The sequence below is a fragment of the Equus quagga genome, chromosome 2, assembly GCF_021613505.1.
Source record: "Equus quagga isolate Etosha38 chromosome 2, UCLA_HA_Equagga_1.0, whole genome shotgun sequence".
In the NCBI taxonomy this organism is placed as follows: Eukaryota; Metazoa; Chordata; class Mammalia; order Perissodactyla; family Equidae; genus Equus; species Equus quagga.
This window is the reverse complement of record NC_060268.1, coordinates 69531386-69559020: the sequence shown is the minus strand read 5'-3', so window position 1 is coordinate 69559020 and position 27635 is coordinate 69531386. Positions and strand designations below refer to the sequence as shown.

At 37.2% G+C, this 27635-nt stretch overlaps 1 protein-coding gene across 1 annotated transcript in view; it reads right to left on the bottom strand.

Annotated features, from left to right (window-relative positions):
- The window catches only part of NRG4 (neuregulin 4), a 118972-nt gene that overhangs the window by 43334 nt on the left and 48003 nt on the right, over positions 1 to 27635 (bottom strand). The gene's annotated exons all lie outside the window — the stretch shown is intronic.

The following is a 27635-nucleotide window of genomic DNA, read 5'->3' as shown; positions in this document are numbered from 1 at the left end:
TAAATAATCATTTCCTTTCCTACTATTTAACAGTGACTCCTTTAACATACATCAAATTTGAATAAGTAACAGCATTTCTTCTTATTCTTCAATGATCTAATCTTGGGCTTCTACCATACTGCTTCAATATTGTTGCTTTATAATACGTTTTACTATCTGGTAGTTCTACTCCCTACTTTATTACTTTCTTTTTCTAGAATATTTTTTCAGTTGCCAGCCAAACATTTTAAAGCCAATTACTTTCAGTTCTTTAAAACTATATGACAAAGAACCATAATCTTTGGTATTACCAATCAGTTCCTTTTTCCCTGTTAATGTGTTCAAACGATTATAAAACAAAGAGATTGATATGAATTAAGAGAATGACAGTTTGGCACCAAACAAATTTCATTCTTTCACAATTGCAGTGAAAATAAAGAATAGTATTTTAATATACACTACTGTTTATAAAGCAACCCAAGAAGTTATGGAATAAACTACACTTAGCAATAATTCTGTGTAAAAAAGCATATATATATATATTAAGCTGATATTACCAAAAATAGAAACACTGATTCTGCTAATTCTCCTTCTCACCTCTTTCCAGCTTGGGAAGTATTAAGAAATTGTATCTCCTTTTCTCCCACCTTAGACAAACAAGGATACAGGTCTAGAAAGTTATATGTGAACTACTTACTAACAAAGCTTTACCACTGCTATGAAAGGCTAATAAAGCAGAATACAAATTAATAAGAGAAAAGAGCATCAAGATATAGCACAAGGGATCAATTTTACTTCAGTGAGCATATGAAAGATGCTTCATGAACCTCAAACCCTACCCATTGTGAGTCAGTGGTGTTACTGGTTATAGCTTCCACTAGGGGTGTCAGTCTGAGCAAAGAAATAGTCTCGATTCTCTCAATCTACTGTAAAGATGGAGTTGAGGAGATAAATAGAAAGGAAAAGTAAGGATAGAATATGAGTGGTAAACTGAAATGGAAGTAAAAATATTTTGGGAAAACACAATTACTTAAAGTCTAAATAATCTATTTTTCCATATATTAAGTCAGTTAAAGTATGAAGGGAAAAAGATTAAATGAAAATAATTTGCTTCTTTCTCTTCTAGCTCCACATCCCAATTCCAAAAAGGGAGATAAATACACACACGCACACGCACACACACACCAGAAAGTCAACACAGAGACTGCCATAAAAATCAAAACATACGTCATCACAAAATAACCAAAGAAGGAAAGGGGCATTCCATACAGTAAAAAACAAAACAAAAAAACAGGTTCTAAATTTAGTTTGCAAAAGTATCTCTAAAGTGACAAAAAAGGGAAAAACTCCTCTAATTTCTCTAATTTTTAAAAATAGAATGCAAAAACCACCAAGAGAAATTCCTATTATAGTTTTAAAATAACTCTGAAGTTTTGAAACAATGTCAAAATAGGGTTCAGTTTCCATCCTAGAAAAGATAACCAGAACCCTAAAGAAATGAATCCTGAAATGAGACAGTATAATTCTTGATAAGGAAGATTTCTTTTTAAAAAGCTAAAAACTCATTACTCAAATTTAAGGCTGATCAAGTTTAGGTAAGACTGAACTTCAAGGAAGAAGATGACAAACTAGCTGATATAACTAATTATAAATGTTTTACCTAGATGATAAATATTTTGAGTTGAAGCCGTCAAGAGAATGGTGTAAACATAAGCTAAGTGGTCAGATCAGTTTGTAAGCAAACAGAAAAAGGCATATAAAGGAGACTAATCAACACTAGTGGTGTTCTGTTGTCGTACAGCAGGACAAAGCAAACACATGCTCTTGCGGGAAAGCAAAAACCTGATGGGATCTTTAAATAAAGCAAAGTCAAATCTTGTTATTTCTTAACTAGTCAAATCAGAATTTAGAGAAAGGCAAAGAGAAATTTAAATATTATGTTATCCAAGAAGTAGGAATGGCTAACCTAAAAATTAATTTTAAATTTTTAGATATTTATCATACAAAAAAGTAAATACAGCCTATCAATGAGTGTGTACAGGATTCTGCGTTTAAAGCTTGAGCTCATTTATGAAAATGTTACAACCTCAGTTACAACACAAATATAAAATTTCAGGCAAATGTAGTCAATTCCTTTAACAGTAAATAAGGGTGAATTAAGATCTATACAGACAACTGGTAGTACTGGTTGAAGCAAAACAGAAAGGTGAGATGTTGTACCAGCGTTTTATGCAGAACTAAGTAGCCTTCAGTGTTCATGTAACTGTCTTGCACGGGACCTCACTTCTGTACAGACTGCCAAGTAGCAAACAGTTGTGCCACGTAATAAGGTGAAGACTAAGCACTACAGACCACGCACACTCTCCTGGAACTAAAAGATGAATGCCGGAATTGGTACAAATGCTCAACTAGGTGAGAAATTCCAAAACTCAGTACCCAAGTATATATGTTGATTTTTCCAGCTGAATACCACCAACAATCTGTCCCTAAACCCAGGAGCTATGTTTAGTACACTGTACATGAAATAAATTCATTAGATTCTACAGCATTCAAGGTAAGTTGTTACATTAGAGACTGCTAGCATGATAAAAGAACCAAGTTTTTAATCATGTAAACCAACAGAGTGCCATTTAGCTTCAAGAAAGAGTACCAAACTGTGAACTAGAAAAAACTGGTTTCTTGACCCCACTCTCGTGCTTGCTGCCTGTGTGACCTTGGGCAAGTCACTTAACCTCTCTAAGACTCTGTAAAATTAAAATAACAAGATCTGCTTTACCTTTAGCTATTTCGTAGAGCTATTGTCAGAATCAAATAAACAATGTCTAAAAGTGCTTTGAACATTGAAACACACAAGTGAGACTGAAAGTAGGCACTTTACAAAGGGCATGTTTACATTTCATAGACTACAGAAAATAAAATGCCTAAGAAAGAGGCTGGCCCGGTGGCGTAGTGGTGAAGTTCATGCACTCTGCTTCGGAAGCACAGGGTTCACAGGTTCGGATCCCACGTGCAGACCTACACACTGCTCATCAAGCCATGCTGTGGCGGCATCCCACATACTAAATAGAAGAAGAGTGGCACATATGTTAGCTCAGGGACAATCTTCCTCAAACAAAAGAGGAAGACTGGAAGTGGATGTTAGTTCAATGGCCAATCTTCCTCACCAAAAAAAAAAGCCTAAGAAAAACTACAGCCAGAAAAGGTTAAGAGCATGGTGATCAATAAATATTATTATTATTAAATATTTCTCAGAAACAAGAAACCTTTGTATTACAAAGAGTTCACCAACCAAATGGAGACTTAATGTCAATGACACTTCACTTGGGCTAATCTATCCTGGAAAGAAGTATAATATTGGCCTATGCCAAAAATGACTTTACTTGACCAATACTCTCTAGTAATCAAAGTTCAATCTGAAACTCAGGAAAAATGGTAAAAACAAAAATAAAATAAAACTATTAGAGTGTTCAAGAAACATGAAGTAACAACATGTGCTTGGATCCCTTTAGTAGTCCAGGGCCATATAACAAAACACAAACGTGCCAACATCCTACAAAACTTCTACTAGATTTTTATAGGCCAAGAACTCAGGGAAGACTGACTCATGACCTTTCCCTCTTTAATTAGCTAGTGACATAAATGTAACTCCACAAAGCATTACATTCTTAACAGTATCTAGAGATACTCAACTAATATTCAATCTTGCAAAAATTTTGTTGTTTAATGTCATATTTATATGATATTAGCACCATTAAAAACCAATAATTATTATACTTCAAATGTGTAAGTATAATCGAAGTCCAGTGAAAAACCAAAATCTGTTAGAGTCTTTCAAGATTGACTATGTTAACCAGATAATTCATGTGCTAAAGTGGACTATAGATTATATCTAAATAGATAAAATACTCTACATAGACAATAATTCATATTTGTTATTATGTAGGGTATTTTTATGGTTTTGTTGTGAAGGATTACAATTTTTTAGCTTAAGCAAATCTGAGAAAATTTGAAACATTTTATTTACTGATAGAAGCTAAAGCACAGTGAATGAAGGAAGCATGTAAACAAATGATAAGAGTAAGCAACAGTGGTGTAAAACAGAACCTTCATTACTGAATGCGTGCATTGGCCAGTCCTCTCCAAGGAAGACTTTCTGGGAGAGACTCAAAGAACACTGCTTGGTTCACCAGAGTAAGTAGGTAAAACTCTGTGATTTAAAAAATTTTCTTAATGTTGTCTTCTTTCTCCATATGAACAAAATAAGTGTCTCAAGTCTTTGCTCTCCCTATCTTGTCTGCCTCAAAAAAATGATCAGAGGGGAAATCTAAAACTGCTCTTAAAAAATAAAGTATGTTATTTTAAAAAAATGATCAGAGAGAAAAAGACTACAATCAAGAAGTACATATATATTTTTCACAGTCTATCATATTATGATCTTGGTATAAAAAATATATATATTTGTATATACAAAGATTTATACATAAAAATTGGTGTATGTCACTTTTTCCTTTAAGTAATAATTTGACTAAATATAAAACTATAGTTAAAATTTATAAATAATAAATTATATTAATGAGCCTTCCAATTATGGACATTTTTCCCTACTCACGTTTTGGTAAAACTTGACGGGTTCATCAAGACTATAAACCAGGAACAGCCGGAAATACTTATGCTCTTAAATCACTAGACACTCAAACCAAGTTCTAAATGGACAGTATTCATACCGGCATCTTACCTTCCCAGGCTTCAGGTCTGAACAACCTTCTAATGCAGTGAAAAATCTCATGCCCCAACTTGAAATAAGAGAGAGAAGTCAGCATCAGTTCACTTCCTGACAAAGGAATTTAAGTATTAGAGCTGAGCAAAAGTCACAGTTGTCACTTTGCACAGCATTCCTATGTTGAAAATGAAACCTTACTGATGAGAATTTGGGATATTTTTCAGCTGCTTTCCAAAGGCTGAAAAAGACACTAAGAGGATAATCAAAATTCAGAAGCAAATGCATAATCTGATATGACTTCATTATGCAATAAAGAAGGTTTAAAGTAGGGTATGCGTTGTCTTTCGTTGGCATTCTGCTTCCTAAAACAGCAATGAGCTAAACTGAGTTAGTTCTGAAGAGTAGTTTCTACTCTTGGACAAGTGACACAAATCAGTAAGACAAACTCAGGTAAAAAACAAGTAGACTTAAGAGATATGTTCCCACAGTTTCAAAACCATATCCTGCCATGTTTGATATAGTGTGTGATCTGGAAAAATGTGAGATTTCAAGAAGGTTTATCCCTTTTTAAGTTTTATTCTAAGCACGGTGAGGGTCAAGAAAGATATATCAGTTGTTTCTGCTGAGAATACTGATGAAAATTCTTTATCAGAAGTAAGGTTACTAAAATGAAGAGTGATAAAATGCACAGCTAAATAGAGTGGTTGTTTTGTGTAATTGCAACTGTTCTTCTATTATAAGCTTCGAGGCTATTTCCTTTCTGTAAAAGTGTTCTAAAGATCTATCTAAATCCAGATGTTTAATAAAGCATATGATACAGTGCCAAAAGTCAAAGTAAAGAGTTCTTCGTTCTGATTAATATCACAGTACTATTTTGAACTTTTTTCCTTTCAACTACAACCTTCTACTAAATTTAGAGATGAAAAGACAGAAGTCTTATCTAAAAAGAGTATCAAGAAACAACCTTAATTGACCTTAAGAAAACCTAAAAATTTTCTGTGGTTAATAAAACAACTCATAAAATCCAGACAATTCCTTTTGGAAACTGAATTTAGTAAAACACACAATGAGGTCCAGCAAAACTGCTGAAGACACAAATACAATTAAAAGAAGCAACATGCCAAATGCAGAAGCACAATAAATGTTGGTTTTCTTACATTTTCCAATTTTAAGTAATCCTTAACCTCAATTATTTCACTTTCATATAACTAGCCTTTCGTACATTACATGTTTGTACCCCTAAATTGCCTCTCTTAAACAAAAATCAATCTTTATCACCTGACAAGAGATGATTTCCACCTATTCAACAGTGGGACTGCTACTCTTGTGAATAGGGGACAGAGGTTGGCCTCAGACAAGGCATCAGGGACCTTCCTTGGTCTGAACTTGTCACTGTGTGGCTGCATACTTCTTGGGAATGTCCCTCTGGGAGAATCCTGGTGATCAGGCTCAGGGAACCAGAGCTTACTAAGTCACTCTGGGTAACTATTCCAACAGATGTCCCTTTGCCAAGTTAAACCTCCTCCTATCACAAAGCCACCCTCCACGGCTCCTAGGTGATCACAAGATACATGGAGGAAAGTCAAGCAGCAAGGAAAGGCCTCATCCAGCTAGTGATGCAAAGACAGGTAAAGACAAACCCTTTTCCCCTACCCTTGCTCCAAGAACCCAGAAAGTTCTCACTGGAAGTTTGAAAGATTAGGGGCTGCCTGACCTTGTGTCTAAGTTGGCCATGAGGACAAGGACTGGAAAGGGTTGTCATCTGGATTGTTTCTAGTGAAAGACTTTGAAATAGACAAGAACTGTCACCAACTAGTTACCCAAAGGAACTCAAAGGTGGGTTTGGATATTTTAACTGTTTTTCCAAATTGTTCTTTTTCCTTTTGTTATCTTAAGGAAATGCAATCACCAACCTCCCTGAACCAGACCAAGCCTCACCACGAGAGCTAAGCCTATGCCCTTGGCCTTATTTTCAATGCTGAGATCTCTCCAGGAGGAGCTTGGGCCTTATTACCGTAACCTGCAGTGTATGTGGAAGCATGTTTTCCAACTCAGTCTGCGCAAGTGAATACCCTCCTCTCCCTTTTGAATATCCATTCCCCATCCAAAATAAATGTCCCTGCTTCCCTTTGTTCAGGACGCCATGACTTTGGAAATGATTCTTCATGGTCTCTTATTTGCTGCAATATACTTTACTTTGTGAGACAACTACTTCTGGTGTAGAGTCTGATTTAACTCTCCAGGAGGGAACCCGCTTTGGTTTCAGTAACAGAATGATTATTAGGTGTCCTGTCTAATGTACCTTTCTGGGTTATCTGATTCTAAAGGGACCTGTGCTTTTCATTGTCTTTGAGCTATTTTACAACTCTGTAAATTGTATAAAACTTATTCTCATGTAAACAAATTCTGTCCAGTATAATACAACAGACTGCCCTGTGGATATTGACCAGTATCTATTTGTAAATTCATTTCAACATGTCTGATCACCCAAATATGTGTGTGTTGTTTGAATTCTCCTTTGATTCAGTTGTAATATCTTATTGGTTCCCTTATTAATAAATGAGTTAAATATATCTTTGACACGTGTTCATTTTATATTTTTAAGAAAACCATGATTTTCCTTTTGATAAAAATGTATTTTTTACCAGTTTTGAAGGTCATCAACTGAGATGGCTTCATCTGATAGAGCTAGATAAATGGAGTTGTCAGAGAAGTGCACCTCCTGGTCAGCTTAAGCCCAGGCATGTCTTTTCCTGGCTCCCATAGGTGAATCCCAAGTAGCAACAGAACTTAAAATTTGCTAGCTCTCCATTTCTTTAGCTTTTTTCCCTACCTACTGGTTTTATGGGATTTTTGCTGTTGTTGGTTCACTTCCTGATAAGTTATTTCCAATTAGTAAGAGCAACTATAAGGAGTTTGGTTTTATAGTTTAACAATCTGATGATCTCTGTCAATGTATGATAGAGATCTATTCTCTATTAGGTGAAAGAGACAGAGAATCTGGTTTGTTAGAGTTTTATAAAAAATTTGTCTATTTTTTAGCTCAAATCCATTAAAAATTTCAGAGCCACTGGGACGGAGAATACCTCATTGATATTTGGACCAATGAGATTTTATGTTTCTGTGTTTCCTCTGTGCTAAGTTACAGATTTGAAGCTGTAAGCTCTCTCTGTGTCTATGTCTCTGAAACTTAGAAAGGCCTTTACCTCTCATTCTGAGTGTGAAATGTCTTTCTATCTCCAGGGGATATTTAAAAAATTTTAGTACAAGGTATCTTAAATTAAGGAGCTCTGTTCTGACTGACTTATAGAGACAAATAAACTCTTATATAAATTCAATATTCCTAAAATTCTCAGAATAGGAAGTTGAACTTCTAATGCTTTAAATGTGCTAAACTTAAAATTCTTCTTGCTGAAACTAAGAAACATGTTAAAAATCCAAGCCAATCTTCCTCAGCAAAAAGAGGAGGATTGGCAACAGATATTAGCTCAGGGCTAGTCTTCCTCAAAAAAATAAAAAAGATAAAAATCCAAGTTCACATTAATAAGAGTAAATCTTTGATAAACAAGACTAGCTTAATAATTATGGCTTAATAAAAACAGCTATATCTTTTCTTTGATTTATCAGTGTTAAGCATAACACAAGTGTACATTTTATTCCACTTGGGTTTGTTTTTCCTAAACTTATACAGGTTTACTAATCAAATAAGCTAATATTACTCCTGCATATTATTAAAAATTATGAAAAATGAAAACCGTGTTCAATTAAATTAAATCATTATTCTGACAAACATTTTATTTCAACCATAATTATGTTTTCTAGTAGACTGTCCCTGAGCTAACATCTGTGCTCATCTTCTTCTGTTTTATGTGGGACGCCTGCTACAGTGTGGCTTGACACGAGGTGCATAGGTCTGCACCCAGGATCCGAACCAGTGAACCCCAGGCCACTGAAGCAGGATGTGTGAACTTAACCCCCGAGCCACTGGGCTGCTCCTCATTTTGGGGTATTATATTAATAACTTAGATAAGAGGTCAATAAAGCTGAATATAATTGCATTTTAATATTTAGCCTTTTGTATGTCAAAATAAATTTACTAAATTATTCTTCCTTCCATCACATATTTTTCTTGCCTCCTCTATATACCCATTCTCAATAATTTTAATTAATTCTTATTAAAACAAAATAAAACTACAAAGAGTTCCGTTGAAATTGCACAGCAAGTGGTAATGTAGGCCACTTAGTATTAGCTTATAAATCTTACAGCTACCATGCGTAAGACTTTCAGAATTATTTTATTGATGTCAATAATTTTTTCATGAAAAATATTTGTGGGTACATGTAAAGTGCCTAAAGTATTATCTGACTTTTATTGACTGTTTTTACTATTTTCCATCTGATAATCTTATAGCATGTTCAAAGCAAAGAATTTTACCTCAAAAGAGTCCACAATCGAGAACTGGACAACAAAAACTGTTCAGTAGTAAAACAAATTAGTTTCAGAACAGAAATAAACTGAAATTAAAGCATCTCAAGGAATTTTTACAAAGCACATAAGAAACCGTCAGCTTTTCTAAAATGTCTGGACTCCAGAGGATAGTAAAAGAGAAAATGGAGATTAGAAAAAGTAGGAAGAGTAGGGATGGATTTAAAAACATTTGATAAATTTAAAATAGATAATTTTCCCTTTGGGGATTTTTTTCCCACTGATATTATTTAGTATAATCAAATATAGCAAACCAACAGAAAGTATAAGGAAGGGTATGCTCAGTATGAATGTCAGACATAACCTAGAGTATTTCCAAAAAAGATGGCAAAGTGTTTCGAGGTTATCTTTGGTATCATTTCACCTCACTTTTCAGTTTTCTGTCACCACATGGCACCCACTCCTAGAGCCCAGAGCCTTCAAAGGTACTTAGGATATCCTAGTGCACATATATCTGGGCAAGATCCCATGTTCCAGATCACTCTCTGCCCCCTCCATCCCTCAGAGACACTTGACTCAGTTCTGATAAATTGATTCCTACTACTAAGTAATACTAATGACCAAAGCGTTAATCTTCCAAGGGACATTTGCATGTAACAGAGAACTTTGCAATTTGCAGAAAATAATCAAGTTACACCAGTCAGGATCCTTATACATTTAGCTAGACTTGGGTAATAATAACTGGCTGCATTTATTCCCGCTAAAGAGAACTTGAGAAATTACCTAAAGAATTTAGACAGCTTCAAGAAAAACTCTGTAGATAACTAAGGCTTTTCTCAATTCAGATCATTTTTATTTATTTATTTATTTATTTATTTATTTATTTATTTATTTATTTATATTTTGAGGAAGATTAGTCCTGAGCTAACAGCTGCCACCAATCTTCCTCTTTTTTTTGCTGAGGAAGACTGAGCCTTCGCTAACATCCGTGCCCATCTTCCTCTACTTTATATGTGGGACGCCTACCACAGCATGGCTTGACAAGTGGTGTGTATGTCCTCACCAGGATCTGAACTAGTGAACCCCAGGCTGCCGAAGTGGAACGTGTGAACTTAACCACTGCACCACTGGGCTCGCCCCACCTCTTTTCATATAATTACCCCATTTTCTTTTCTCAGAAAAGTTCCCACTCTTTCACCTTGTAATCGGGACACTATTTGGGCTTCAGCTGGAATCTGTGGTGCCCAAATTGCAATTCTTTGATCTCAGATAAATGCTTTGTCTCTTAAACTGGTTTCTGTTTTTTGTGGGTTGACAGAGGGGATCCCCAGACTCTGTCTACACACAATTCTGACTGACCCATGAACCATGCATGCTCAGAACAGATTCAAAACAACTTTACTGAAAACAAAATATCAGAACAGACTGCAGCTACCACAGAGAGAGAGAGTTTGCAGTAAACACAGGAAAACATGCTCGTTAGAGAAAAATAATAGAATCTAGAATTTAACATTCATAATGTCCAAGAAACAATGCAAAATTATGTAGCATACAAAGAACCCGCCCTCCTCAAAAAAAAAACATTTTCAAGAGAAAAGAAGATGAATTGAGTTCAAACTTAAGATAAATCAGATATTGGAACTAATACACTAGAATTTTTTAAGCTGCTAATATAATTATCTTCAATGAAGTTGGCAAATAGAAATGGTGAGCAATAGGATGTATTGGAGTATATGAGGAAGCCATTTGGTGTAAACCTAATTTGGCCTGACTTTGTGTTGTCCAAAAGGGCCTGACATGGCCATTGAGCCTGCACTGTATATCTGGTTAAGCGTTTGCTACGTCCCAAAGACAAGAACAAATGCCCTTAAGATAAAGGTGCAACTCCCCCAACATTGGCATTTCCTTAAGGATAAGCATCTTTCCTTAGGCTAGGAACTGATTTGCTGTGCTCACCTGTGATCACCTAGCTTGAGACAACACACCTGCCACCCTGCTGTGTCCACTGAGACAGCAGACCTACTACCTGCTGTGTCCATCAATTGCTGTGCTGACAGAGCAGTCTCGTGACTATTATAAAAGGGACATTTCAAGCATATGTGAAACATCCCCTTTGAGGGTATATAGCCACTCTACACACCCCACTTCTTTGGTGCCCTTCCTTCCTTTGGGAACGAAGGCCCCAGGCCATGGTCCTCACATTTTGGCTCAGAATAAACTCACCCAAATTTTCATTTATAGATTGGTTATGGATTATTTGCATTGACAAAGTAAAGCAAAACATGTTTAGAGTGCATGAAAATCTCAGCAGAGAATGTGAAGTCTCAAACAAAGAAGACAGAAATCCAAGAACTGAAAAAAAAAAAGTTCAACAAAATAGAAATAGATGGGTACTTAATAAACATGATAAAATATATCTATCCTAGCCAAAAAGTTAGCATCAGGTTTACTGGTGGAAATACTAAAGGGATTCCCACTAAAGTCAAAACGAAAAAAGGATACTCACTGCTATCACTATTATTTACTATTGCACCAAACGTCCTAACTATGCAATTACTAAGATAGAAATAAAAGGCACAACTATCAGAAAGAGGTAATTAAAGGATGAGAAACCACTCAAATGTCCATCAACAGGGTTAAGCACACCACAGTACTTGCATAAAACATACTATGCAGTTGTAATAAAGTACTCTGTGTATTGCCATGGAAATGACGAAGATCAAGGCTGCCCCAGGGAGAAAAGCCCAAGGTGTCCTGCCCTACATACTATCTATATCATCCTCAGGGAAGCATAGAATGTCCTGACCTGATCCGATTTGATTCTTATCTAAAGTTATAGGGCCACCCAATAACCAGACTCCACCTACACTGATACCATTTTTATGACTTTTTTACATAATCTTTCCTTTGTCTTGTAAAGAGATAACTCACATACCTATGCCTTAAATTTAGCCCAACCCTCAACCCATGTTTGCAACTCTTACTGCCCATGGGTCCTGCCCCCATGCTGCAGCTCTTACTGCCCATGGGTCCTGTCCCCATGCCTACAGCTCTTCACTGCCCATGGGTCCTGTCCCCATGCTATTCTCTGAATAAAGGAGCACTGCTACTAGACCTTGAGAGTGCAAGAAATCTTTCTTTCGACTCCTCAGCTCACTGAGTCCACATCAGAAAGATCTCTAAAATGTATTATGAAGTGAAAACAGCCAAGTAGAAAACAGTGTTAAAATTGATCAAAAAGAAGACTTCAGGGGCAGGCCCCATGGCCAAGTAGTTGAGTTTGCACGCTCTGCTTCGACAGCCCAGGGTTTCGCCAGTTCGAATCCTGGGCACAGACATGGCATGGCTCATCAAGCCATGCTGAGGCAGCATCCCACATGCCACAACTAGAAGGACCCACAACTACAACTATACAACTATGTACTGGGGGGTTTTGGGAGAAAAAGGAAAAATAAAACCTTTAAAAAAAAATAAATAAGATTTCAGGTTGGTATTGGCTTAGATATGCACAAATATATGTTAGAAGATAAGCAATAAACTTTAAAATTGGTTACTTGTTAGGGTTGAGTAGAAAATAGACATGTCATGGGAAGGGGTGGAAACAATTTTCACTGTATATATTTTATTATTGCTTGATTTTTGGACCACATACATTTATTATCAATTTTTTAAAATCCCAACATATTCTGTAACAAAAACAAAGCAATGGTAGGAGACGGTTGCTAAGGAATAATCTTAGCATGAGATAAGACTGTGTCCCAGGCTTTTTATTCATCTTTGCCAGACAATGGAGGCCAGCTCAGAGGCAAAGATCAAATTAAGCAAGTGGCCTTCCCAAACCAAGCCTATTATTTCAGATGGCCTCAAGGTAACTGCTGTTAAATTTGAAGGGAAGAGATAGATGAGAAGAAGACATCACATGAAAGACTTATTTTTAAAGTTAAAAGCCATTCATATTAGATCTTTGCTTTGATTACTTGAAAGTAGAATTGAGGGGAAATATCTAGATTCTAGTAAGTTTCTGAGTAGACTCTATTACCATAGAAACTACAAGCCTGGCCTGCAAAAGTCTGTTCAAATCCTAAACAATCCTCAGACCTCCAAATCAAGACAGGAGGAAGTCAGCTATGAAAACTCTGTATTCCCCAAGAGCGATGAAGGGTAGCAGAATATGCCAGCCCAAAATATGCTACTTTGACATGAGGATTATTTTCAGCTGAAGGCAGTTAAGATGCAGCAGACACAAGAGAAACTCTCTGCCTTGCCCCTACCAGGAAGGTCAGGATAATTCTTAATCAGAAGAGACAACTCTAGACTCTTATCAAGCTGGAGGTGACACTAGAGGAATCTACATAACAAAACTTACTAACTAGCCCTTATCTTTCATTAGTTTTCTCCATATATTTACTTCCCACAGTTTGCTACCCTGAAATCCTAAAATTTCATCTGCTTTGTCTTGTCACTTTTCTACACATTGTTCTTTGTTCAGATGTTATATAAGCCCCAAGTTCAAACCACCCCACTCATCATTCAGTACTCTCAGATGTAAACCCAACACATGTGTTAATGAACTTCAGTTTGTTTTTCCCCTTCTAATTTGTCTTTGTCAGTCTAATTTGCAGGGCCCCAGGGAACAAATCTAAGAATATATATTTTGCAATGACTACCTCAGCAGAAAGTGATTAAGGAATACCATCCAACAGGGCAGAGACAGGGGCCACAGGGATCAATACACTTAACAGCTTTTCCCAGAGGAGCTTCCAGAATGGCTAACTGAAGGATTTACTTTACTTCAGAGAAGGAGGAGTTCACAACTTTTGTTAAGGAGAATATCATAATTGCTATGCACCAGTGACAATTTGTAGTAAATTTCTATATTTCCTAACTTTACTAGAACTATCCCATTCCTACTCCACTACTGTATATTGGGTGGGGTGGTGGTGGTGGTGGTAACTAATAACTTTTAGTTTATTAGTGGGACCATGGGGAGCCAAATCTGGATCTGCTGGATAAAATAAAAATTACTCAGAGGGGCTGGCCCAGTAGCGCAGCGGTTAAGTGCACACGTTCTGCTTCGGTGGCCCAGGGTTCGCCGGTTCAGATCCCGGGTGCAGACATGGCACTGCTTGGCACGCCATGCTGTGGTAGGCGTCTCACATATAAAGTAGAGGAAGATCAGCACGATGATAGCTCAGGGCCAGGCTTCCTCAGCAAAAAGAGGAGGATTGGCAGTAGTTAGCTCAGGGCTAATCTTCCCCCCACCCCCCAAAAAAATTAGAGATTCTGGACTTCAGATCGGTTGGGAGTTTAGGTGAGAAGAAGGGTCTGAAAACATATTTGGATGGTCTGTGGGAGAGAATACTATTTGTCTCCCAAAATCCATTCTCCACTTCTACTAAGCAATGGAACCCACTGGAAATGGCTACTTCAGAATATGGATAACCATTGCTATGTAAATGTAATACTGAAGAATCTGACATACATACTACCTCTTGCCAATTACATGCTGTCCAAGGAGTACTCTTTTTGTTTTATTTATTTATTTATTTATTTATTTATTTAGGAAGATTAGCCCTGAGCTAATATCTGCTGCCTATCCTCCTCTTTTTGCTGAGGAAGACTGGCCCTGAGCTAACATCCATGCCCATCTTCCTCTACTTTATACGTGGGACTCCTACCACAGCATGGCTTGCCACGTGGTGCCATGTCTACACCTGGTATCTAAACTCGCGAACCCCAGGCCGCCAAAGTGGAACGTGCACGCTTAACCACTATGCCACCAGGCAGCCCGTTTTATTTTTTAAAGATTGGCACTTGAGCTAACAACTGTTGCTAATCTTTTTTTTTTTTCAGCTTTTTCTCCCCAAATCCCACCAGTACATAGTTGTATATTCTAGTTGTGGGTCCTTCTAGTGTGGCATGTGGGATGCCACCTCAGTATGGCCTAATGAGTGGTGCCAAGTCTGCACCCAGGATCCAAACCGGCGAAACCCTGGGCCATTAAAGCAGAGAGCGAGAACTTAACCACTCGGCTATGGGGCCGCACTCCCAAGGAACACTCTTAAAACCTGTTGCCGGCAGAGTTTTCAGGCTCATGTTACTCAGGTTCAGAATAATCCTGGTAATTTTATTAAGGTGCTGACATCCATGACAATCAACAGCCAAATGGAGGAAGACGCACATGAAATTCACATGTACACTGTGGATGCCAGACAGGAAGCATGTTTGAATGGCCATGATAAAATAAACAGGTGTTCTCAAGTTCTTAAAGTGTCTCCATTACTAAGGAGTTTGATAGTTGACCTTAATGTTACCCTAGATATCAAAGCAGTTGAGAATATGAACCAAACTTTTTTTGGTAACAATTTGTGAAGACTGAGCAGCTAGGTGAGAGAAGTTCTACAATTATAGCATGTGTAAAAGAGGGTGCCAGCCTCAAAGAGGTCAACTCTTACACAACTCCTGTCACTCAGGGAAGACCCTAAGACATTTTCCATGACTAATGCTTTGTTTTTTAAGGTGTGCTTGCTTATAGGAACCAAGGCAGATCAATGCCAGGTGGCCAAATGGCAGGACCAATCCAAACTAGAAAGGTCCAAGATGGTGATGGGGTGCCATGCACAAAAGGATACGTGTGCAAAAGGTGCCGTGTGCAAGAAGAGAAGCTCTGCACCTATCCTAAGTCCCTCCTCCCCCTTCACATCACACAAGAACCCTGCTCACCTTCCCTTAGGAGAGGTGTTTTAGATCATGAGTTCTGCCTCCTCCATTCATTGATTAACGAATAACATTTCTGCTCTTTTATTCCAAACCTGGTCTCGTTCTATTGGCACGGGCGGCTCTGGGCAAAAGGATCCACTTGCGGGTCATTGGTCCTTTGGGGCTCGGTAACATTTCTAATGTTCTTACTTTTGTAGAAATATTTCACAGATTTCACAGGTGACAAAACTGTTCAGGATATGAAATATCCTGAGTCTTGACAGACAAACATAGGTCTTAGCTGAATGGAGAAATGTTTACGTTTTATATGTCACACTGGACATTAACTCTATGTAAGTGGTATAAAAAAAATGGATGATGCCAAGGAACCAATCCATACTATTAGCTCTGATCTGGATCAACAAGTCTATGTCCTTTTTTTATATCAGGAGAAGCCAACCGGAAAGAGAAAGTGGGAGTCAGTCTACAGATGGGGACCACATAGACTCTGGGGAAGAGATCAAAGACATGAATTTATTCCATAAGGCGCTAAACACAGAATCCTGCAACAATTTCTTAAGTTAGAAGAACACAATTTCCGCTTCAGCTCAAAGCGACGTGGGTGCTTTTTACTGTCAGGAAGAATGTCATATTTCTGCTCTCTTCATTCCTTCATATAAATCTAGTTTCCATCTGGTTTCAATTTACTCTTGCTGATGAACTTCATTTAAATTTTTTTTTTTTGAGGAAGATTAGCCCTGAGCTAACTACTGCCAATCCTCCTCTTTTTGCTGAGGAAGCCTGGCCCTGAGCTCACATCCATGCCCATCTTCCTCTACTTTATACGTGGGACACCTACCACAGCATGGCTTTTGCCAAGTGGTGCCATGTCCGCACCCGGGATTGGAACTGGCGAACCCCGGGCCGCCGAGAAGCAGAACGTGTGAAGTTAACTGCTGTGCCATAGGGCCGGCCCCAAGAATCTTATTCTTGAAAGTCATGGACTAGAAGAAGAACACTTAGAATAAAGAATAAGCAACACAAGATTATGTAATACTTGCAATATACTTCAACTATATTTAGACTGTGTATTAAGTACAAGGAGGCAACTGTGAGATGTTCTACAATACCTAGAAATGAAGGAAACAAGATTACTTAACGCAAGTTGAATTATAAAGTCAATGAATCAAAGCTAAACAAAGCACAGTTCCTTTAAATAATGGAGACTGGCTGAATATATATGAACATAGCTAAAGAAAAAGCTTGTCAATCTGAGGAGTTGTTGGTCAGGAAAGGAAATCAAGAGAAAGGAAAAGCAGAGAGGCAAACATTAGCAATGCCCATTTAACCACTGTCCAATAGAGAAGGAGTTGTGGCCAAAAGACTTCAAGCATTATAGTCCTAGGCAAGATTATTCCTCTTGTGGAGAAGAATGTGTCAGGCTAGTTATAAATTCAAATTATATAATTTTTGTTTTTACTCTATGCTCACTAAACAATGTCCTAATTATAAACTTGGCTTCCCATCCACGTCAGTCTACAGAGCTAGAGAGAAGTCCTGGCTCACATTAATTCAAGTCTGTGTCAATTACTTCTCATTACAAATTAATAAATTGGAATGCTTATTTTAAACAATAGTCTCTGTAAGCCTAGTCAATATATATCTGCTCAGGAGAGATGAGACTCGCTCACCACGTGCTTATTTAGGTTCTGAAGCATGGAAGCTGAGAGGAGACCTCTAGACTGTGATAATACCCTGGGCACATAGTACTCCATGACGCCATTTGTTTCCCAGATGTACTTAACTTCATTGAGTCGTTCAAATCTCTCTACAAGAGTTTGAAGTTTAAATCTTCATATTATTAAAATATTTAGTTTTTTTTTAATAGCTCATATGTGCTTGACTACATAAGGCACAGGGGAATAAAGAGATACTGCTGGCAAAAGGGAACACTGGTGAAAAGTCAGAAAATCAGATACAGTCCCTGACATAAAATCTCCCTTAGGGAGGTGGCCTGGAGGCATAGTGGTTAAGTTCATGCACTCTGCTTCAGCAGCCTGGGGTTCACAGGTTTGGATCCCAGGCGAGGACCCAGCACTGCTCATCAAGCAGTGCTGTGGTGGCATCCCACATAAAATAGAGGAAGATTGGGGCTGGCCCCGTGGCCGAGTGGTTAAGTTCACGTGCTCCACTTTGGCAGCCCAGGGTTTCGCCAGTTCGGATCCTGGGCGTGGACATGGCACTGCTCATCAAGTCATGCTGAGGCGGCGTCCCACATGCCACAACTAGAAGGACCCACAACTAAAAATATACAACTATGTACCGGGGAGCTTTGGGGAGAAAAAGGGAAAATAAAATCTTAAAAAAAAAAATAGAAGAAGATTCACACAGATGTTAGCTCAGCAACAATCTTCTTTAAGCAAAAAGAGGAAGACTGGCAACAGATGTTAGCTCAGGGCCAATTTTCCTCACATACAAAAAAGTCTCCCTTAGATGTAGCAGAAAAGAGATTCATTCACAAAACTGGAAAAAGGTGCCAAATTCCTAATAATACTTAGAAATCATTTATTTTTATAGTTACTAGTGAATTGCTTAGACGATTCCTCTACATAATGATAGTACTAGATCCCAATATTATATTTATTATTACTATATCTGCTTGTACTGTCTTGGAAACCAGACAAAATGGTTATAATAGAATCTGAAAATAAATAGGTTCTAGATCAAACCTTAAATATTCCCAGTGAAATGTGTTATGGGAATTGCATCATAAAGATCTATAAATATCAGTATTACATATTTCTTCTTGATGGCCAGGATTAGTTCTATATTTAGAATTTCCATTTAACATATACGGGTTGAGATACTTTGTGAAAAGGATGAGACAGGTATAAAAGAGAGGAAATTATTTAAATGGTACTTTTAAGGCTCTTTTCTTGGCTCTCCTCCCCTTTGAATCCTTTCCCACTCTAATAGTCTATTAGACAAAGAAAAGTTTGAGGGGCCGGCCTGGTGGTGCAGTGGTTAAGTGCACATATTACACTTTGGCGGCCCAGGGTTCGCCAGTTCCGATCCTGGCTGCAGACATAGCACACTTGGCAAGCCATGCTGTGGTAGGCATCCCACATATAAAGTGGAGGAAGATGGGCACAGATGTTAGCTCAGGGCCAGTCTTCCTCAGCAAAAAGAGGAGGATTGGCAGCAGACGTTAGCTCAGGGCTAATCTTCCTCAAAAAAAAAAAAGAAAAAAGAAAAGTTTGAGATTTTCAGAAGCATTGATCTGTAACAAACTTAACGAGAGAAGGAAAATATGTAAGAAAAAAAACGATTCAGTAACACCTCTGTAGAAAATTACAAATGGCTTTTTATGAGATCATTCACCCCAAATTTTCCCTAAAGTAAGAAATTTTTTATTTTTTGTATTAATTCAACTCAATGAATATTTAATTAATTAATTTATTTTTTGTGAGGAAGATTCGCCCCGAGCTAACATCTGTTGCCAATCTTCCTCCTTTTGCTTGAAGAAGATCGTTGCTGAGCTAATATCTGTGCCAAGCTTCCTCTATTTTATGTGGGAGGCTGCCACAGTATGGCTTGATGAATGGTGCTAGGTCTGCACTCAGGATCTGAACCTGCGAACCTGGGGCTGCCAAAGCTGGAGCATGCAAACTTAACCAGTACTCCACCAAGCCGGCCCTCAATGAATATTTTAAAATCTACTATATTGCAAAGATCTTCACAGAATTTATTATATCTTATCTTAGCTTTGCTTGCTTGGTATTAAATATTTCTTATTTTTTAGTGATAAGATTTCCAAATTCTTTTCCATCCTGGTTTTTCTCAACAATTTATTCAACAAACATTTTCTTTTAGTATTATATTCCAGGACCTATACTGGATGGAGGCAATTCAAAGACAAATAGAGGATACATCCATCCCAAGGAGCTTATATTCCATTAGAGAGGAGCATATACCTAAATCACTAAGAGAAGTAAAGAGTTACAAGATGTCTGATATATGTCTGAGTACAATGTAAGCATATAATAGTCAACAAAATTAATACTAGCTGCATTTAAGGCAAACCCTCAAATATTGGTGGCTTAATACAATAAAAGTTTATCTCCTGCTCATAGTCTAATGCACAGTGACAGTCAGGCAGCCATTCTCCATTTCTTGAATCTGCTACCTGGAAAACGTGTCCTCCAAGGTCACTGAGGCAGGGAAAAAATAGGTGGGAGTTTTGCTGGAGATGGTTGTTTGTGGCCAGGTTTGTAAGTGGCTTGTATCCCTTTTGCCCATATCACACTGACCCATAACCAAATCTCACGGTCCCAAGGTAACTGCAAGTGAGGCTGGGAAATGTAGAAGACCACATGGATATTTATTGAACACTATCAGCCTCCACCTACAGGGTATAAAATGGAGAATGGTTAATTCTACCTGGAAAAGCTTTATAGAAAATATAAAGCTTGAGTTGGGTTTCAGATCACTCTAATTTATCAATTTCCACCCTACATGATAGGAAACCCAAGATAATCAACTGAAAAAATACTACAAACAATAAAAGAATTGAACAAAGTAGTGCGGCATTCATTCATTCAACAGGTGACTATTGAGTGTTTATACTATGCCTGTTCTAGATGCATGGGAAATATCAGTGAATAAAACAGACAAAAATTTCTCTCCCTGTGGAGTTTATATTCTAGCTTGGGAAGATACAAAGTAAAGAATAACTAAAATAAATAACAAATTATATAGCACGTTAGTAGATGGTAAGAGATCTGGATTTCATTTTTTAAAAAGTGGTCTGGGAGGCCTCATACAGAAGTTGATAATGAAGACCTGAAGGATATGAGGGAGTTAGCCATAAGGATATCTTGGGGAACAGCATTTAAGACAGTAGGAGAAGCCAGAACAATACGTTATGGTCAGGAACTTTCTTGGCATTGCAGAACAGCAAGGATGCCAGTTTAGCTGAAGAGTACTAATCAGGGGGAGAGTAGTGAGATATGAGGCCAGAAAAATAATGGGGGCCATATCATTAGGGTTTCATAGGCCACTGGTGTCTGTCTGAGTGAGATGGAGAGTCACTGAAGAGTTTTAAGCATCAGAGCAACATGATATTTATTAAGTTTATATTCAAAAATTGATTTGCATTTGTAACAAAAAATAAAATCTATAGGGAAAACTTAATAAATGTGAAAAACCTGTATAATAAATTTTTTAAACACCTGTGAAGGACACGAAAGAGGATTTAAATAAATAAAAAGATACATATTGTTCTTGGAAAAATACAGCATTATAAATGAATAAATTTTCCTTAAGTGAATTTATCAATTTAACTCAATTACCCTCCTCAAAGAAATCAAGTTTTTTCTTCTGGACAGATAAGTTAGTTCTAAACTTCATATAGAAAAATTAAAAAGCAGGGATGGTGCGGGGAGCCAAAACTAGACTTAGCATATGTTAAATCTCACTATTAAAAGAAGTTGCTACTGGCGTATGAACAGAGGGACAGACCAAAGGAAAATTAGATAAATTCCAGTAAGAATTAAAATTTAGTATGCAACAAAACTTAGTAAGCAACAAAGCTGGCATCAAATCAGTGGAAGAACTCATTCATTCAATAAATACTTATTGAGTACCTATTATGTTTCTGCTGTTCTAGCAGTAAACATATGGATAAAAATTCCTGCCCATGGGGATGACACTACAATGGGAATTATGACATTTAAATCAACAATGTTGGGAAGACTGGTAGCTATATTGAAGAAGATAAATCTGGATTCATACCTCACACCATATACATATTCCAAATAGAGTAAAAATTTAATTTTTTTAGAAAAGTGCCTAAAACAAACATGGAAGAATTCCTTCTATCCTTGGAATAGGAAAGGTTTTTCTAAGTATGAATCAAAATCTGGGAGTTTGAGGAAAAAAGGTAAAGATTGATAACTTTGACTGAAAACAAAAGAAAACTACTGCATGGAAAATAAACATCATAGGCTAGGTAAAAAAAAAAAAAAGCCTATTAATAATTATCTGAAATATTATAGCCAAAAGGCCAATCTCCCTAATATAAGAAAAGTTCCAGAAATAAAAAAAAAAAGGTCAGGGGCAGGCCCGGTGGCACAGCGGTTAAGTGTAAACTTTCCGCTTTGGCGGCCCGGCATTCGCCAGTTCGGATCCCAGGGGTGGACATGGCATCACTTGGCAAGCCGTGCTGTGGTAGGTGTCCCACATATAAAGTGGAGGAAGACGGGCACAATGTTAGCTCAGGGCCAGTCTTCCTCAGCAAAAAGAGGAGGATTGGCAGCAGATGTTAGCTCAGGGCTAATCTTCCTCAAAAAAAAAGAAAAAAAAGAAAAAGGTCAAGAATCCAATTTTCTTTTTTTTTTTTTGGCTGAGGAAGATCAGTCCTAAGCTAACGTCTGTGCCAGTCTTCCTCTATTTTGTATGTGGGTCACTGCCACAGCATGGCTGCTGACGAGTGGTATAGGTCCACAGCTGGGAACTGAACCCAGGCCACCAAAGTGGAGTGTGCTGAACTTAACCACTAGGCCATGGGGCCGGCCCCTCCAGTTTTTAAAAATAAGGAAATATGTGAATAAATATACTATAAAAAAGATTATAATTAGTATTTAAACAAATGAAAGATGCCCAACTTTACTCATAACTAGGAAAATATAAATGAAAAGAACACTAGCTACTATGATTTCATCTATCAGATTGGCAAAAATCCAGAAGTTTGACAACTGTGTAACAAGGGAAACAGGTACCAAAATACACTACTGGTGGGAGTTCAAAATAGTATTATAAGCCCCATGTAGAACAATTCTGTGACATCTATTAAAATCACAAATGCATATCTTTAACCCAGCAATCTCACTTCCAGGAATATATTTTACAGATATATAACTTTATACATGTACAAAAGCATTTAAGAGATAATGTTAAATGGAAAAAGTTGACTAAACTATTGGATCTCTTCTATGTAAAAACAACTGGTCATGAGGCACAGTCCAAGAGCTGAACTGACTTGAAGAAGTTATTTGTTTTGGGATGGGGATTGAGGGACCAGAAACTTTCAGTGGAAAAATATCAATGAAATGGAAAACAGACACGTAACTGAGAAAAATCAACAAAGCCTAAAGACGATTTTGAAAAGATTAATAAATAATAAACCTCTAGAATGACTGATCAAGAAAAAAGAGAGAAAACACAAAATGCCTATATCAGAAATTAAAAGGTGAATATCACTACAGACTCTTCAGATGTTAAAAGAATATGAACAACATTATGCCAACACATCTGATATCTTATGAAATGGAACAATTCCTTAAACACAACTACCAAAACTAGCACTTGAATAAACAGAAAAGCTGAAGTGTCCTATTTCTGCTAAAAATACTAAGCACATCATTTAAAACTGTCTCACAAAGAAAATGCTATTTTCAGAGGGTGTCACTTCTAAATTCTTCTGAGCAGTTAACAAACAAATAATACCAATTTTACATACATTTCTCCAGAAAATGGAGGAAAGAGAAACATTGTCAAATTCATTTTATACGACTGGCATAACTCTGATACCAAAACCCAGGAAAGGTATTAGGAGAAAAGAAAATTACAGGCCAAGACTCTCTTGAATACACAGGCAAAAATCCTAACCAAAATACTTGAAAATCAAGCCCAGCAATATATGAAAATAATAATATATCATAAATAAGCGGGGTTTATCCCAAGAATACAAGATTGGTTAAACATTCAAAAATCAGTGTAGAGACTTCTATTCCAGCCATGATGGAGTAGCAGGTACTAAATTTATCCTCTTAACTAAAAAATAAAAACAAAAATATGAAACAACGTTTACATGTATCGGACAGCAGGCAGCACAGGACAGTGATCCTAAGAGACGGATAATAAATGAAGTAAGCTCTATAATTACCAAAGTTTACTGGCTGGAGGAAGTTTCCATGCCACGGCACAGGGAGGGGTATCCAGCGGAAAAAGGGGTCATCCTGATTTGAGGAGACAGAGTTTAGAATTTGAGGAGGCAAGGTAGCTAGAATTCACTTGGCAGATTACTACCCAGAGAGAAAAAACTCCACAGATCTGCAGAGGGTTCCACTTAAGTCTTCAAGTGAATATAGATGAGCACACACATGTTAGGAAACCAATCAAGGTTGGAGCAAAAAAGAACACTAGAAAAGGCACATAGCAAAATTCATGAAATTCACACAGGGGTGGAATAGTTCACGCTCCAGATAGCCAGAGTAGAGAAGTCTTGTACACATGGCTATCAGGTAGAGTATTCAGAATAGTATTATCTCAGTAGTGGGGATGAATGATATCTAGATTAAAAATTCCTCTAGTCTCACATACCAAGTTTAAAAACAAATCTAAAGGGTGATACTGTTTTAAAATAAATTAACACCCTAGGAAAAAGCTCAGAAGTACTTAAATATATATAAAACAACCTGACAAACCCAGAGGTGACACAGGATAAAATTGGTGAACAAGGATATTAAAAGAGTCATTATAAATGTAACCCATAGGTCCAAGAAGGTTGAATAAAATATAAGCATGTTGAGGAAAGATACAGAAAATTTTTTTTCATATGTTATAAATCTCTTTAAGAGTTGATTTCCTGTCAATGCTAAAAATAATAACTATGTATTTTGTCGTTTATAACATATGATGCCTTAAAGTGTATGGCAATAATAGCAGAAAGACCAAAGGAAGGGAAATATATGTATACTATTGAAAGGTTTTTATACTATAATTGAAGTGGTATAAGATTAATTGAAAGTAGACTATGATAAGATATATTCTAAAACCCAAAAACAACCATCATCAAAACAAAGAGATTGTAGCTAATTCAAAGGCAATTGAATGGAATCATAAAAATATTCCATCTAAAAGAAGGCAGAAAAAGAGGAAAAAGAAAACAAAGAGGGGCCAGCCCCGTGGCCGAGTGGTTAAGTTTGTGTGCTCTGCTTAGGCGGCCCAGGGTTTCACAGGTTCAAATCCTGGGCATGGACATGGCACTGCTCGACAGGCCATGGTGAGATGGCATCCCACATGCCACAACTAGAAGGACCCACAACTAAAATACTAGCAACTGTGTACTAGGGGGATTTGGGGAGAAAAAGCAGGCAAAAAAAAAGATTGGCAACAGTTGTTAGCTCAGGTGCCAATCTTTAAAAAACAAAAAAGGAAAACAAAGACTACTAGAAAACAAAGAGCAAGATAGCATATCTAAAGCCAATCATACCAATGATTACATTAAATGTAAATAGTCTAAACACTCTAATTAAAAGGCAGAGATTGGATTTAAAAAAATCCAACTCTATGCTGTTAGCAAAAAAACTCACTTAAAATATAAAGACATAAATAGGTTTACAATTAAAAATGGAAAAAGATATATCACGCTAAAACCAAGGAGAAGAAAGCTGAAAATCCTATATTAACGTTAGATTTCAGAGCAAAGAATATTACCAGGGATAAAGAGTTATCTCACAAGGATCAAGGGGCCAATTCATCAAGAGAAAATAAAGCTTCAAAATACCCAAAACATAAACCAATAGAAGACAAATGTAGAAATCCACAATTATAGTCATAAATTTCAACAGAACAGACAGAATATCAGTAAAAATATAGAAGACCTGAACAACATTATTGATTTGATCTAATTGACATTTTTCCAACTCTCCACTCATTAAAATCAGAATACATGTACTTTTCAAGTATATATGGAAGACAGAAAATGATAGATATAACAGACCATATTCTAGGCCTAAAACAAGTCTCAATAAATTTAAACTATACAATGTGAACACAAAAGCATTAAATTAAAAATCCATAAAGTATCCAGAAAATCACCAAATCTTTGGAAACTAAACAAAATACTTTAGAAGAACCTATGAGTCAAAGGAGAAATCATGAGAAAATAATTGGAAAATATTGGAAAACATTAGAAAATAATTGGAACTAAATGAAAATGAAAACATATCAAAAATGATGGGGTATAGCTAAAAGAGTGCTTTTAGAAAAAATTTTAGCATTAGATGTTTATTTAGGAAAAAAGAAAGGTCTCAAATCAATGACCTATGTTTTTACCTTAAGCAACTTGAATAATGGGGACAGCCTGTTGGCGCAGGCATTAAGTGCGCACGTTCTGGTTCAGATCCTGGGTGCGGACATCGCACCGCTTGGCAAGCCATGCTGTGGTAGGCGTCCCACATATAAAGTAGAGGAAGATGGGCATGGATGTTAGCTCAGGGCTAATCTTCCAAAAAAAAAACAAACTTGAATAAAAGAGTAAATTAAATCCAAATTAAACTGAAGAAAAGAAATACAGAAAACAGAAAAATGAGAAAAGTCAATGAAATCAAAAGCTGGCTCTTTGAAACATCAATAAAATGTATAAACCTCTAGCCAAACTGATGAGGAAAAACAGCAGACAAATTACCAATTACAGAAATGAGAGGGGGCATCACTATAGATCCCACAGACATTAAAAGGAAAATGTGCCAGGTACCAATTTATTGCCTCTCAGCTCCAAACCCACTCTTTTTTGCCCTGCTTTGTAATACCAGACCAGTACCCTGTAAATATTTATCCTTTGCTAGCTGGCACAATGTTAGGCTTTGTCAGTAGGAGCCACTGACATTTCAGTTGATTTTGCTAAAAATCTAATGCAAAATTTACTTGTTCAGACTGATGAAAAAGGAAGGTATTTAGATTCCTGGCTCTGGTGCATTTATTTGGCTCCTATGGTGTGGCAGCCAGTGAGTGGCTTTATATGGGAGACCAAGGGGCACACACCCTTCAGTGAGTCACAGTGGCATCACAGCAAGCAGCTCCCCAGCAAGTTTTTCTGGCAACACAGGAAGTGGTTTCCAGCTTATCAGCTCTGGCCTAAGGCACCCGAGCAACCTTCTTCTCCATCCACCAAGACACAGCCTAACCCTCTTCAACAAAGTCTGAATCTCAACTTGTTCTCTAAATTTGTTTATTCCTTATGTACACTCTCTCAGGCTAGAGGTAGTGGCTGCTCTCTTCATCTGTTATTCCTGTATTCTTTAGGTTTCACTATACCCTTCTCAGTAGTTAAGCCCCTTTTATAAATTTAATGATTCTTTATATTAAAAATTCCCTGTTCAAATTACTGTTTGGTTTCTGTCTCCTGGCAGACTTGACTAAAACAGAACTGGTACTGGGAGTGATGCCAGGAGATAGAACCTCAAGAGTAAGATTTTTGGATTGATTGGTCATGCCCTTAGGCTTAAGTGCAGGAATGAACTCCTTGACAACCAGAAATGGGATGCTATTTATCCAGAGCATGCAGTAACATCACAGTTAACTGTGATGAAGTGCCAAATGAAAGTAAGTACCTTAGGAGCTCTTGACTGTTATGGTAGTAATGATAATCATAAGGACCAGGTATGGGATAGACTGTCTTGAATGCACTAAAGCACTTATAGGAAAAACGACAAGCTCAAATCCTGGTCTGAGAAATAGAAAGCTCCCATAGCAGCCATAAAATAATCCATTTCTTGTAGCCACAGAGCTGATTTTCTTGAAAATCTAATGCAAAATTTACCTGTTCAGGCTGAATTACAATACTAGTTGGATCCATAGTGCTGCCGAGCTTCTTATGTGAATGTTATGGCACTGATTGATAAAGAATGAGCTCTTAAAACTGGAAGTGGGCATATCTGGTAGACCAAATGAAACTGACAATCTCAAATCCCCTAGTAACTCTGAGACTCCCTTACCAGCGGAAGTAGCTGGACTTCCTATGTCTGA